At 34.6% G+C, this 12,909-nt stretch overlaps 1 long non-coding RNA gene across 1 annotated transcript; it reads left to right on the top strand.

Annotated features, from left to right (window-relative positions):
- The first annotated feature begins 8,134 nt into the window (after positions 1-8,134).
- Positions 8,135-11,419, top strand: LOC148253446 (uncharacterized). Its single transcript, XR_015812776.1, has 2 exons — positions 8,135-8,371; positions 10,695-11,419. It is a non-coding gene; the product is annotated as an uncharacterized LOC148253446 (long non-coding RNA).
- The last annotated feature ends 1,490 nt before the right edge of the window (positions 11,420-12,909 follow it).

Raw genomic sequence — 12,909 nt, 5'->3', positions numbered from 1 at the left:
ACTTGTGACATAAAAAATGTGAGTTTGATTTTTACCTTTGAGCTAGTTCTAAACTAAGGTTTAAGTGAATAAGACAAATTAACTAAGAAGTGATGGGTGAGATGAAGCATAAAACGCACTCATTCGAGAAAATAATAATGATAATAACAAAAATAAAAATAAATTCTTTAAGTAAAATGGTGAGATGGAGTATAAAACGCAGTCACTAATAAAAACATATTTGGGGCAAAAGTGTGAGATATAGCATAAAATACACTCACATAAAAAGAAAGTGTGAAAAATATTTATATATATAATAATTAGTTATGAGTTCACTATCTCAGTTGAAGTAGTAAAGACGTAAGATTAAACAAAGTATAATTTATGTATCAAGAGTATTGACTTAAAACGGGAACTTATGTGTTGAAATTATGCAAATTTTATTGAGGGTATAAGAACTAATAGTTTATTTGTTATGTTGCAACATTCCTTTTAGATTTTCAACTGACTAACAATTGTAAGAAAGGGTTAGAATTTTAATATTATCAAGCTGAATAGATGAACATAGTGAAAATGTGTGCTTTTAAGTGTTTCTTTTCAGCCTTTTGCTTGAGGACAAGCAAAAATTTAAGTTTCGAGATACTTGATGTGTTAGATTTTTATTATATTTTTATACCCTTTTTTTACTTAAATTTGGAAGACCTTTTAAATGAAATTTTGAGTTAAAAAACCTATTTATGAATTAAATTTTTATGTAGGTTATTATGTTAAATAAAAGAAGAAAAAGAAGATGAAAAGAAAAAATAAAAAAGAAGCCAAAAACCCAGAAGAAGCCAAAAACCAAAACCAGTGAAGCCCAAACCTAGATCTGTAGTAGTTCAGCACCAAGACTCAAAACGACGTTATTTTGAGAGCTAGAAACCAAAGGCCAACAATGATTAAAATGACACCATTTTAAAGAAGTGAAAAAGAAATTCTATAAGGAAAGTTGGAGGCGTGCAAAAGAGAGAGGCCTAACTTTCACCGTTTACAAAAAAGAAGAAGAGCAGCGACAAAAGGGAGCTTGATAGAAGACCAAGAGATGCGAACTGATGTAGATCCACCATGGAAGCAGCAGAAATGCAGTTACAAGCTCTTGACAATACGGATTCTTTAGGAAGTGCATCGTGCATGAAAAAAGCAGAATAGCTGCTTGATTGGTGACCAGAAATCCTTTGAGAAATCAAAGGCAACGTACCTCACCTAACGAGTGCGAGCGACAAAATTTTGTTTTTATTCTACACATTATCCACGTTTAATTTTTGAATTGCATTTTTATAATCTTGCATAAATGTTGCATAAAGAAACTTGATTGGTCGTAGAGTATAACCAAAAAATTAAGAGTCATATAAATAGATACACATTTTGATTATATCCATTGGGATTGATCGGATCCCTACACATCAGTCTGAATTATCATTTTTTGTGATCTATGTTTATATCATTCATTACAAAAAAAATTATTATTATTAAGTGACTAATCGATTCTAGTTGCTTAACACACAAGAAGCACACTATTCTTTACTCTGTGTTCTTAGTTCTAAGCTTCAATAGAAATCAGAATCCTTTAGGGTTCCTTGTTGTGTCATAAGGATTAACGTTTAGACCTGATTCAAGCAATTCTAATTCAAAACGCTCAACCGATAGACAAAGCTGTCAATTGAGAGATTATCAAGTAAACACGAGAGAAGGTGAAGGAGATAATGTATTCTTTTCACTAATATTTCTTACAGGTATTACAGTATGGCTCAATCCATCAAAGATGTTCTACTTAGGAATAATGTACTTTTCGTCTAAAGAGCTCTCAACGTGCAAGTTAGGAGTGAAGACAACTAGCAGAGGGAGAACATTTTCCACACGCAATGTCTTGTCAATGGTAAGGTGTGTTGAATGATCATTGATAGTGGTAACTGTGCTAATGTGGAAAACACTATATTTGTGAAATAACAATGTTGACATGCATCAAACACCTGCCTCCCTACCAATTATAGTGGTTGAATGAGTGAAGTGAAGCCCAAGTTACCAACCAAGTCATAGTATCATTCTCTATCGGAGAATATCACGAGGAGCTATGTTGTGATATTATACTTATATATGGCAATGACCTGATACTTGGGAGACCTTGGCAGTTTGATAGACAAGTACAACATAGCAGTTGTACCAATCAATATTCATTGTGAAAGGATGGTCTGAATCATATCCTTACGCCTTTATCACCAAAAGAGGCACATGGAGATCAGGACGAAATTAGATGATCTTTTGATGAATACTCCAGAAGGAAAGAAGAAAGAAAAAAGGCTGCAGAAAAATTCAATGGTCCATTAAGCATAAAGACTACCTAATAAATAGTTAAAGATGGTCCATTAAGAGAAAAAAAAAGAGAAAACAATAAAATTTCCTTATGATAAGGACAGAATGTTAAGGAATATCGTTTGTGAAAAAGAAAGTTGTATTGTACTTTCCTATAGAGAGATTCATTTTGATCTTAACCACTATTTGCATAGTCGTACTATTTTTCTCTTATAGATAATTACCATGGCAAGTGGGCTATGAAGATTTGATCCACATCCTGGAAGAATTGTGAATCAAGTCATGACATGCATCAAAAACAGAGTAAACATGTTGGAGAAGTATGGTGTTTTTTCTATTGTAATCACTAATATTTTTGTGACATCCCAAATACTAATTAAAGCATAAGGGTGCTAGATATAAAAATAGATATGAGTGCATTTAAGATAATTATATGTAGGAGAACAAAATATATCACAATCTCTTACAAAATAATGATAGAATTCCAAATATTACAATACTGAGGCGAATTAAAATTTAATACAAGCCTCAACAAAAGTTGGACTCATCAGAATGTGGAACAAAAACATGCACTCATAAGGGTTCATAGATCCATGGGATCCTCAAAAGCTTCAATAAGCAGGTCAACGATCAGTTCCTCACTATCGTCTTCATCTGGGGGGATCATGGAAATGGGTGAGTTCTACATAATCAATAAAGAAAACAATATTTAACTAACATCACTTAGATTTTAAAAGTAATTAAACTTAAAAAAGGTACCATATTTACTTACCATCGAGAATCATGTCAGAGGTCCATTTCAATAATTATGAAAATAGTTTATTTTATTTATAGAAAAACGTCAATATCAAGTCAATCATGTCATAATCATATCAAATCCTATCAATCATATGTTGTCAATCATATCAATTATGTCGTAATTAAATAGAGAAAATCAAATATATTATGTCATGCTTTCATCTTATTTTATTCTTCGCATGAAGTCATTTTGACTTCCATCTACTGAGGGCAATACGGATTCCCGACTACCTGAAGAACTTGAAGAAGCTAAATTAGCAAAAATATTAATAGAAGAAAAGTCTAAACTTTCAAGAATTTTGCTCAAATTTATTATAATTGTTATGTTTACAATCTATGGAAAAAGATATATTTATAGCTTTTTCCGGGTAATCTAGATGCGTACAAACTCTCGGAACAAATTAATAAAATAATATCCTAGATAAAATTCTAATCCAAATCTAGGAAAATTACATAATAAAATAATTCTTCTATCCCATCTAAATAAAAAGAAATTAATTAAATAATCTTATTGGATAGACTTATAATAAAATAATATTAAAAAATAGGATAGATTTTTATCCTGTGTGATTTTTATGTAAAACACATGAGGAAATTATTTTAGACATGTGGAATTTTAATTTAAAACATAGGTAACTAAAAAATGGGTCTCAAAGTCTTTTTAAATACTAAGAATAATAAAAATATTAAACAATTAAAAAAATTGAGGAGGGCCAGTTTTGGGGCAACCAATCGTGTTGGACCGATTGTTCCCCTCGGGTCGCACAGGAAAAGCCCACGAGAATCGCAAGATAGCATGTTTGGGCTGATTAGGTCAGCTGCGGGCCCGTTTGCACGAAGTGCTCACGTTCGGCCTCTTGGGCTTGTCCGCGCGTAATCGATTCCTCACAGGCCTAAAGGGTTACTTGCGTGGGTACTCCTAAGTGCTCATGCGTGCGGTTCATGCGAGCACGCATGTTTGTTCATGGGGCACAAAAGCTTGGTTGCATTTCTAACGCATATATGGGAATCCTTGCTCATGTGGGGTCCTCCAGGTCTATACGCCGAGTAAGTTGCTTGTCTCTGATTTTTCTATGGAGTATAAAGTTGCTTTGACAGTTTCACCATGGGACTTCGAAACATTGGCAGATATGTGAGCCAACTATCTTGTATGTGCATTGTGACATGTGTACCCCACGGGTACCAAAACCCATACTATATTTGGGATTTCTTCTTCGGCTGTGATTTTCGAGTTGAGCTATTCCTTAGCAGTAAGGTCTGTTACCCTTCGGGTTTCTAACACCTTTTGGTGTCATTTTTTCCTATGTTGGAAATTGTATTTGGTGGATTTAGCCTTGCTATTTGATACTTGATTGGGAATAAAATAACTTGGAGCATTATTATCTCACAATTGCTTTATTTTGTTTCCTGAAAGTTTATCAATACTAGCCCGCTTCTTGCACTCCTCTGGTTTAGGTTTGTCTTTAACAGGTATTGCATCAAAAAACAAGAGAGTGTCCTAATTATATGGACAGAATGTTTAGGAATATCTCTTGTGAAAAAGGAAGTTTGATTCGACTTACCTATAGGGAAATTCATTATGACCTTAACCACTCTTTGCATAGTCGTATTTTTTTCCTCTTAGAAATAATTACCATGGCAAGTGGGTTACGAAGATTTAATCTAGATCTCGGAGGAATTGTGAATCAAGTCCAGACATATATCAATAAAGTAAACATACTAGGGAAGTATGATATGTTTTCTATTGTTATCACTGACCATTCTCCTTTAAATGAAGGTAGAGATTCGAGGATGAATATTTTTGAAGAAGGGGGGATTATGTGATATTGGATGGCCCATATTTAGTGTCAAGGATGCCAATCTACATCAAGGAGGAATCCAACAGGTCCTGACTCGAACAGGAAAGTAAGTTCAAGTTTTCTAAACGGGAACATACAGAACAAAAAAGTAATTTCATCTCTGACTACTTTCCTAATTAGGATTATTCTAAGAGATGGAGCAAGTTTGTTCAAACCAAAATATATAAGGCCCAAGTAAGATTATTGGACTTGAAGACTTGTAAGAAAGCCCACGCCTGAGGAAGATGGCCCACGAACCAAGCATGCACAGCCCACATACGTGTGAATGCGCATGTGCGCTGCAAGGCCCGTGCACGGGCGGACCCAGTAGCTCCGCTACACGACTCAGAAGGTCTTCAAGCACCGCACATGGAGCCCGCCGCTCATGCGTAGGCCCAAGATGCCGAACATGCATGCCCTGCATGGACGGGCCCTAAACTTGCCCTGCCGGCGTTAATGCACGACCCGCAACCCAACCCAAATTTTAATTCTCCATATTTTTAAAATTAAACCCCACATGCCTAAATTAATTTCTCCATGTGTTTTACATGAAAATCATATGGGATAATTCTTATCTTATTTTGATTATTATTTTATTATAAAGTCTATCTCTATTATTATTTAATTAATTTTTTGTATTTAGATGGGATAGAATATATATTTTATTATGTAATTATCTTAAAATTAGATATAATTTTATCTATGATATTATTTTATTATTTTATTCCAACACTTTGTACTCATCTAGATTGCCCGAGAAAGGCTGTAAATAGGTCTTTGCACATATGTTGTAAACACACTAATTATAATTAATTTGAGAGAAATTCTTAGAAGTTTGGGCTTTTCTTCTTTTAGTATTTTTCTAATTTAACTTCTTCAAGTTCTTCAAGAAGTAGGAGTCTTCAGAATTTTTATTGAGCTAAGTAGCAGGGATCAACTTATTAGTAAATTTGTGACATTTTTTCTTTCCTTGTTTATTTTTTCTAGTCTTTGTTTTTGCATTCCTTTTAGGATTATAGATTCAATTAGAGGAAGGGGTTTATCTTGGTGGTTAAAGCTTCAGTATTGCATAACGTTGAGTGGGTTATAGGAGTTGATTCGATCCTCCCCATACCCTCCTGCATCACCCGTGCTTGCGGCCCGTGCTTCCCGTGCTTCCTTGCAAGAATGTTTTTCCTGGATGTGCAGGTTCCTTGCGCGCTCATGTGGCTGTCCACGCGTGATAGATAGCAAAACAAATTCTACAATCTTACATAACCCATCACTATTGATTCTTAGACCCATGTTACTTTTCCTTGGTTCTTTATTTACTATATGATGTAACACTAAAAATAGTTCTTTGCTTAAGTAGTAACATTCATTTTATTGTTTGATTTGGTCAAGTTATCTTATTACATTTTTTAACTTTTTATTTATGGAAAATTCTCTTTTTCTATGTTCTTTGTTAACTTGATAATAGTTTTATTTCCTTCTTATTTTAGATATAGCAGTGGCCTCATCCCTATTTACTTTCTTTATCATTCACTTTATTACAATTTCTTTGGTTATAGTTTCAAAAAGTCTTCCCATTCTAATTCTCATCCATTTTCTTAATTTCAGTTTTATTTCCTTCTTATTTTAGATATAGCAGTGGCCTCATCCCTATTTACTTTCTTTATCATTCACTTTATTACAATTTCTTTGGTTATAGTTTCAAAAAGTCTTCCCATTCTAATTCTCATCCATTTTCTTAATTTCATTGTGATTTCTTTGGGTGACTATTTCTTGATGATTTCAAAAATAATGAAATCCTGTATGTGACTTTTCACACAATGATTTCAAATTTAGTGAAATCTGTGACGCCCCTGTTCCCCACCGAGGGGTTACAATCGTCGTCTGTTAATTAACTCAGGGAGTTAGTCAATGAACAACATACATACACTATAATAATGATTACACTATCCATTCCTTGAACATATTATAATAATATTTACAATAACATGAGGTCCAAAATCTAGAGTCAAAATAGAATATAGCAATACTAGTTCAATATAGAATAAAAAATATTGACTCAAGTCCCTTGCTAATTCAGTTCGGGCTCTAGATCCTCATGATCTAAAAAGTGTTATATTAGAATTTGGTGAGTTTTCCACATGTTCAGTAAGTATAAAGAGTAAATTATGTCTTAGGCATGCAAACATACAATATATGTAGTCATTTGGAGATGTAAAAAAGGGCGCTTAATGGGATGTAACCCATTTGGTTTCTTCGTTTTTCTATTTCTTTTCTTCTTTCTTTTATTGTTTATTTTTTAGATACCGACTGATAATGCCACTTTAAATTATGTTTTCTTCCTCGTCAAGAGCCATTAGGGGACCAACATAAGACTACTAAGCTCTCAATCAAGGATCATGGGACCCCATATTGAAATAATGAAATGAGAAACACCTTTGCCCAAGGCTCATGCGAATGTGATGACCATTGACCAACGGTTGTTCCAACAGTAATGCCTGAACAACAATTTTGTGGTCACCAACTAACCTTTGTCCAAGGCTTACACTTGGTCGCCCATGTTTTTAGCAAAAGTGGGCCGCATAAGCCTTGCCCCAGGGTAATGAATATTGACCCCACTCAAGATATTTTATAAACCTTGCCCAAGGCTAATGTGTTGAACCAGTGAGGGATAAAAGTCAGTCAATTGCATTAACCTTACCCGAGGCTTATTTTTTAGAAGAGGGTTTTACCCAAGCCTTGCCCAAGGGTACGCCACACCAGTCACCATCCCCAATCACCTAAGACTTGCCCAAGGGGAATATAAAAAATAATATTTCATTTATGCCTTGGCCTAGGCACATGACACCTAGAGCTATTTTATAATTGAAAACCCTAAACCCTTGCCCACAACCACCCTCCCCACAATGACTCTGAAACCTTGTCCTAGCCTCTCTGAATCTTCCCCGATCTTTAAACCCGAACTTCAGACTCCTAACTAAGAACAACTGCAAACACCAGAGCCATGTGGTAAAAGAGATAAGCTTGCAAGTCCTGTGACCCTAGGCGCTCCTTTGTCGCTCGGCATGCCGTGATGGAGGCAGTGCAAGCATCACAGTGAGCACCAAATCTACCACTCCAGTCTACATAGCCAAAACCACCTCATGCTAGGAGCAGCTCCATGGAAAGCGAGACCATCCATAAAGCAATCCCTGAGTCCCCACCAAAAGGGTCAGATGGCCAACAGTTTGGACCCAACAACACCATCGAACAACTAGAATTGCAATAACCCACTCATAAGAATCCACCACCGATGACGCTGAGGTTGCCCAAACACGAAAAAGAACATGAATCCAAAAGGGCAAGCATGTGCTTCCATACAATGAGTTTGAACTGAGTGGCCACCTCACATTCCACGAAGAATTGGAGAAAAAAAGGTATAGGGAAGTCTCTAAACCCTCAATAGTGCCAAATAAGTGCTGTCACCTCTCTACCTTGGAAACCCTTAACATCAAAGAGGAAGTTTTGTAACTAATCAGCAACATTGGCTGCTCTCCTTACTTTAAGAACACCCTACTAAAATACGTGGAATTGGTCTACGAATTCTACTCCACTTTTAAATTTCACAAATGTACCGATTTTACTCTAAGGACACCAAATGTGGTCTCTTTTTGGTTGATGGGCCAACAGTTCAACTTTTCACCCACTTAGTTCCAAAATGCTCTACGATTCTCTGGCCCTTTTCTCAAACACCAATTATGTGATTTTAATAAAGATTTCAACCCAGCCACTGTCTTTGAAGAGCTCTGTAATAACCCACTTGACATCTATGACCCCAAAAAATTCAAAAACCTCTACTTACGAGCATCGCGTAGGAAGTATATCCACCGCTTTTTAGCCTATTCATTTTCTGTCGCAAGGACGCAATAAATATCTTATCCAAAATAGAGTTGTATTTCTTATGGTGCATGGTGCATAAGAGATGGGTGAACCTAGGCTTTTGGATGGCCACCCAATTTTTCAGTGTCATCTCTTCTCACTGACTACTAATCCTAGGATCTGTCATCACTCGGCTTGCTATTAGCCTCACTGGCTTTGACCCCACAGACTGTGACTTGCATGTCTTATACCCACAAGCATCCCTAGACTTAGGATCTTTGGATGTGATGGGTTTGCTATTGATCAAAGATGACACCCCCTGCTTTGCATCTCCCGGCTCACCCGTCTTAAGAGACTAGTGCATATTCAGCAAAAAGGAGCAATGAGATCCTACAGTTCCCAATCCTCCACAACCTGAGTTGAAAGAATTCATGGACTTCATCCTCATGCAATTCTATTGTTTGGATGACTGTATGAATTTTCTCTAGCAATCAACACGAGAGTTGAATAAAAAAGTTGATGTACTGACCTAGTTACTCACCCAAAAAAGATGCCCACCAATGCGACCCCGTACCAAATGAGCCTCTTGGGGAGTATTTTATCCCTTTCTTTGTTTTTCATTTTTCTCTTATTTTGTGTGGATCTTTTTTTTTTTTGCTTATTTTCTCGATTGCTTATTGCATGTCTTGCATCACATTGAGGACAATATGTTATTTAAGCGTGGGGTAGTTTAGGTACGAGTTTAGATATATGTTGCACCTTTAGGCTTTTAGGATAGCCATGTTTTGAACACTCACTACCCCACATTCTTATTCATGCCCAAATCACACCCACAAACACTTTTGGCAATTCTTACCCCAACCTTTTTCACAACTATTTCAATTATTTTGAAATAACTCAAATGTGATATTTCAAAAATCGAATTAAAAATTACAACCATATTATATCTTGTCTTTCTTCCTTTCACACTATAAAAAAATTGTCTTTGATTGTGTATCTTAAATATGATTTGTTTGGAGATTGTCATAAAAAAAATCAAAAATTCCTTATTTTTGAGTGAATGTTAATGCTTAGAAAGAACTCCATTAAAACTTGTCTGGATTTGTATGTCTAGAATTCTATGACATGTCTAGGACTTCAAAAAAAAAAAAAAACAAACAAACCAAAGAAAAAAAAATGCACAAATAATCTACTCCTCTAGTCACCTGAAACTGTGACTAACTGAGTAATCGGGTGCATTCATCATAAATGTTTGTCTTCACATCAAAAGGTTAGTAACATTTCAAGTCGAATGACTTTGAGTAGTGCTAGTACCCACTTAAAACTATGACCAAGTAAGTAACCGAGTGCATTCATCACAAATGTTTGCCCTTATCTCAAAATGTTAATGACAATTCAAGTAAGCAAAAGTGTTCATGTTAGCTATAAATAAATTTTCTGTTTTTAGCATGAACCATTTGCATGGAATCTTTATATCTAGATAGGTTTGGTGACTGTTCTATTGAGTATTGGCTGTTTCTCTAAATAAAAAACTTTTGTGCCAAAAATTTACAAAGCTCTCATGTTGTGTCTAGATATTGGTTAAAATAGTTGTTCATTTGTGTGGCTGTATGAAAATCTATTCTATGAACTCCTAATTGATGGTTGTCCTAATTTAAAAGCCAAGATGTAATAGATCAAAATGTAATGAAATTACTGAGAATAGTTTGGTTGAAAGTGAAGGGTTGGGAATTAGAGATTTGTATTGTGAAGTGCTTGAGGGCAAGCACAAGATAGAAAGTTTGATGGTGTGTAAAAACATCATCTTCATTGTCAAGTTTTAGGTACTTAAATTGGAATAATTGCTATCTAATTTAAGTTATTCCATCCACTTTGATACAGGATAGAAAACGGGGGCAAAATAAAGGAACGCAGCAAAGAATTTGCGAAAAAGATATCATACTAGGAATAAACCTTGGCCAAGGCCTAGGCCCAGCAACCAACATTAGATTCTGGTTCTCGCTCATTCAAGCCTCAAGAAAGGCTAAGGTATTAGTGGGATTACAACTCGTGGGTTTGCTCAAATAAGCCTCGGTCAAGGCTTACATCTTAGTAAGAGGAAGAAGTACAGTTAACTCTTGTGCATAACTAACACAAAGACAACAAGAGGGGGGCCTAATTCACACTCAACCAAGCCTTAGCCAAGGCTTACGTCATGTGCGATAACTGGCTTGAAAAAGGCGCGTTCTTGAGATTTAAAATAGAGAATCCTACTGTAACTGGGATTGGCAACCAAAAATCAAGGGGAAGACGATTTTTGAAAGCAATCAAAGTGCAAAAATCATTGGGAGGAATCCTAATCAAAGAAAAACAAAGGAAACCCTACTCTTTTTCGGCTATAAAAAGACCATCGATAGAAAACAAAAGGATCTTCTTCCTCATGCCGCACATTGCAACACCTTCAAAATTTTCTACACTCTTTTTCTTCGTCTTTCCATTATTTAAAAAGAACTTTGTGCTGTATTAAACTCATCATGAGTAGCTAAACTTTTTCTTAGTTAACAGATTTAGTACAACTCCAATTTGCATTATGAGATTGAATTGAGTTGATTATGATTTTTTTTGAATGCAAGTATTTGTTTATTTCTCTACGTATATTCATTGTTGTTTCTAATCGTTTAAATAGGGCTTGTTAGATGCGTAAGACAACAACATACAACCATTCAAAGTAACCTAAATCCGTAATTATTTGAGTCGACGCAGTACCTAATGGTGATTCATCTTGAGCTAAAGGATTAGACAATCTGATTGACCGATTCACACAGATGAATTCGACAACTTGATCCAGGTCCCTTTGGTCCTTAAGGCTGCTAACAAATTAAATTCTAGGGATGTTCCCAGGATTGTTTGATCAATGAGAACTCATTAGTGAACATTTTTTGACTGGTTTAAAATTAAGGAAAGATTGGTTGTCCGAACGTTTTCGAAAACTAGAACTGATTTGCTGCATTTTAATAAAATTGATTTTTTCATCAGTGATCAATTGCATAATTAAAGCATAACTATTTCATTGACTGGGAATGCTAGTATAATTGATTAGTTACAATTATTATCAATGATTTTATTTCTTTAAGTCTATATCTATTTAGCTTATATACTTCTTTTCATTTATTCCATTCAAAAGAAGAAAACCCCCTGTTTTAATTATGTTCATACTGGTCACATAAAGAGAAAAGGAATCCTCAATTTCCTGTGGAATCGACCTTATTTTACCACTATTACAATACAATATTTTTGGAAAATAAGAATTTATTTTTAGTGTATTCGAACCCATCAAAGATCATATGTGCTGAAAAATATTTAAAATACATAATAAGGCATATGAATGAAGGAAAAGAAGAAGAAAGTTATGCATCTTGGCTTTCAATCAAATATATGCAACTACTAAATCTACTACACTAATGATAAAATTGTTTTCTTTCTTTTCATAAATAAAATAAATCTGCTTAGATTAATTAATTATAATTCTACCCTGCCCATCATGTTCATTTAAAATATAAACTTCATATAAAATAAAGACATGAGATCACATAACTATTTTCTTTATATACATTTTTGCATGTAAATGCTTCTTTCATGTATATCTGCAAAGGAGAAAAGAATGAGGAAGTCTATAATGGTTTTATATTGAAAAGCATATTAGATGTTAAAACTCAAGTAAGGACATTTTTTTAATTCTCAATAAGCATATACGTTTCATTTGTTTAATATATATATATATATATGTTATAATGAATTTCATTTTTGATATATATTGTGGCCAAGAAAATTTGATCGTAATCTTATTTCTTTGATCAAGTTAGGGAATGATGGAAATGTATTGTAATTCATAAACCTGATAAGAAATGCCTACTATTTTATCATTTAAACAAAATAAGTATGGAAAGTAGCTAATAGGGTGTAAAAACAACACCCTTGTCACGTATTTTATGTACCTAAAATGAGTTGTTTATTGCCTAATTAATTTTTCTTTGTCCATCTTGATATAGGTAGAAGTTAGAATCCCAAGCAGAGAAGAACCATAAGATATAAGGTCAGGAGCTGCATAATTACCACC

Source organism: Carica papaya, chromosome 6 (assembly GCF_054855325.1).
Source record: "Carica papaya isolate Zhongbai chromosome 6, ASM5485532v1, whole genome shotgun sequence".
Taxonomy (NCBI): domain Eukaryota; kingdom Viridiplantae; phylum Streptophyta; class Magnoliopsida; order Brassicales; family Caricaceae; genus Carica; species Carica papaya.
The sequence above is the reverse complement of the archived record's forward strand: the minus strand, read 5'-3'. Positions and strand labels throughout refer to the sequence as shown.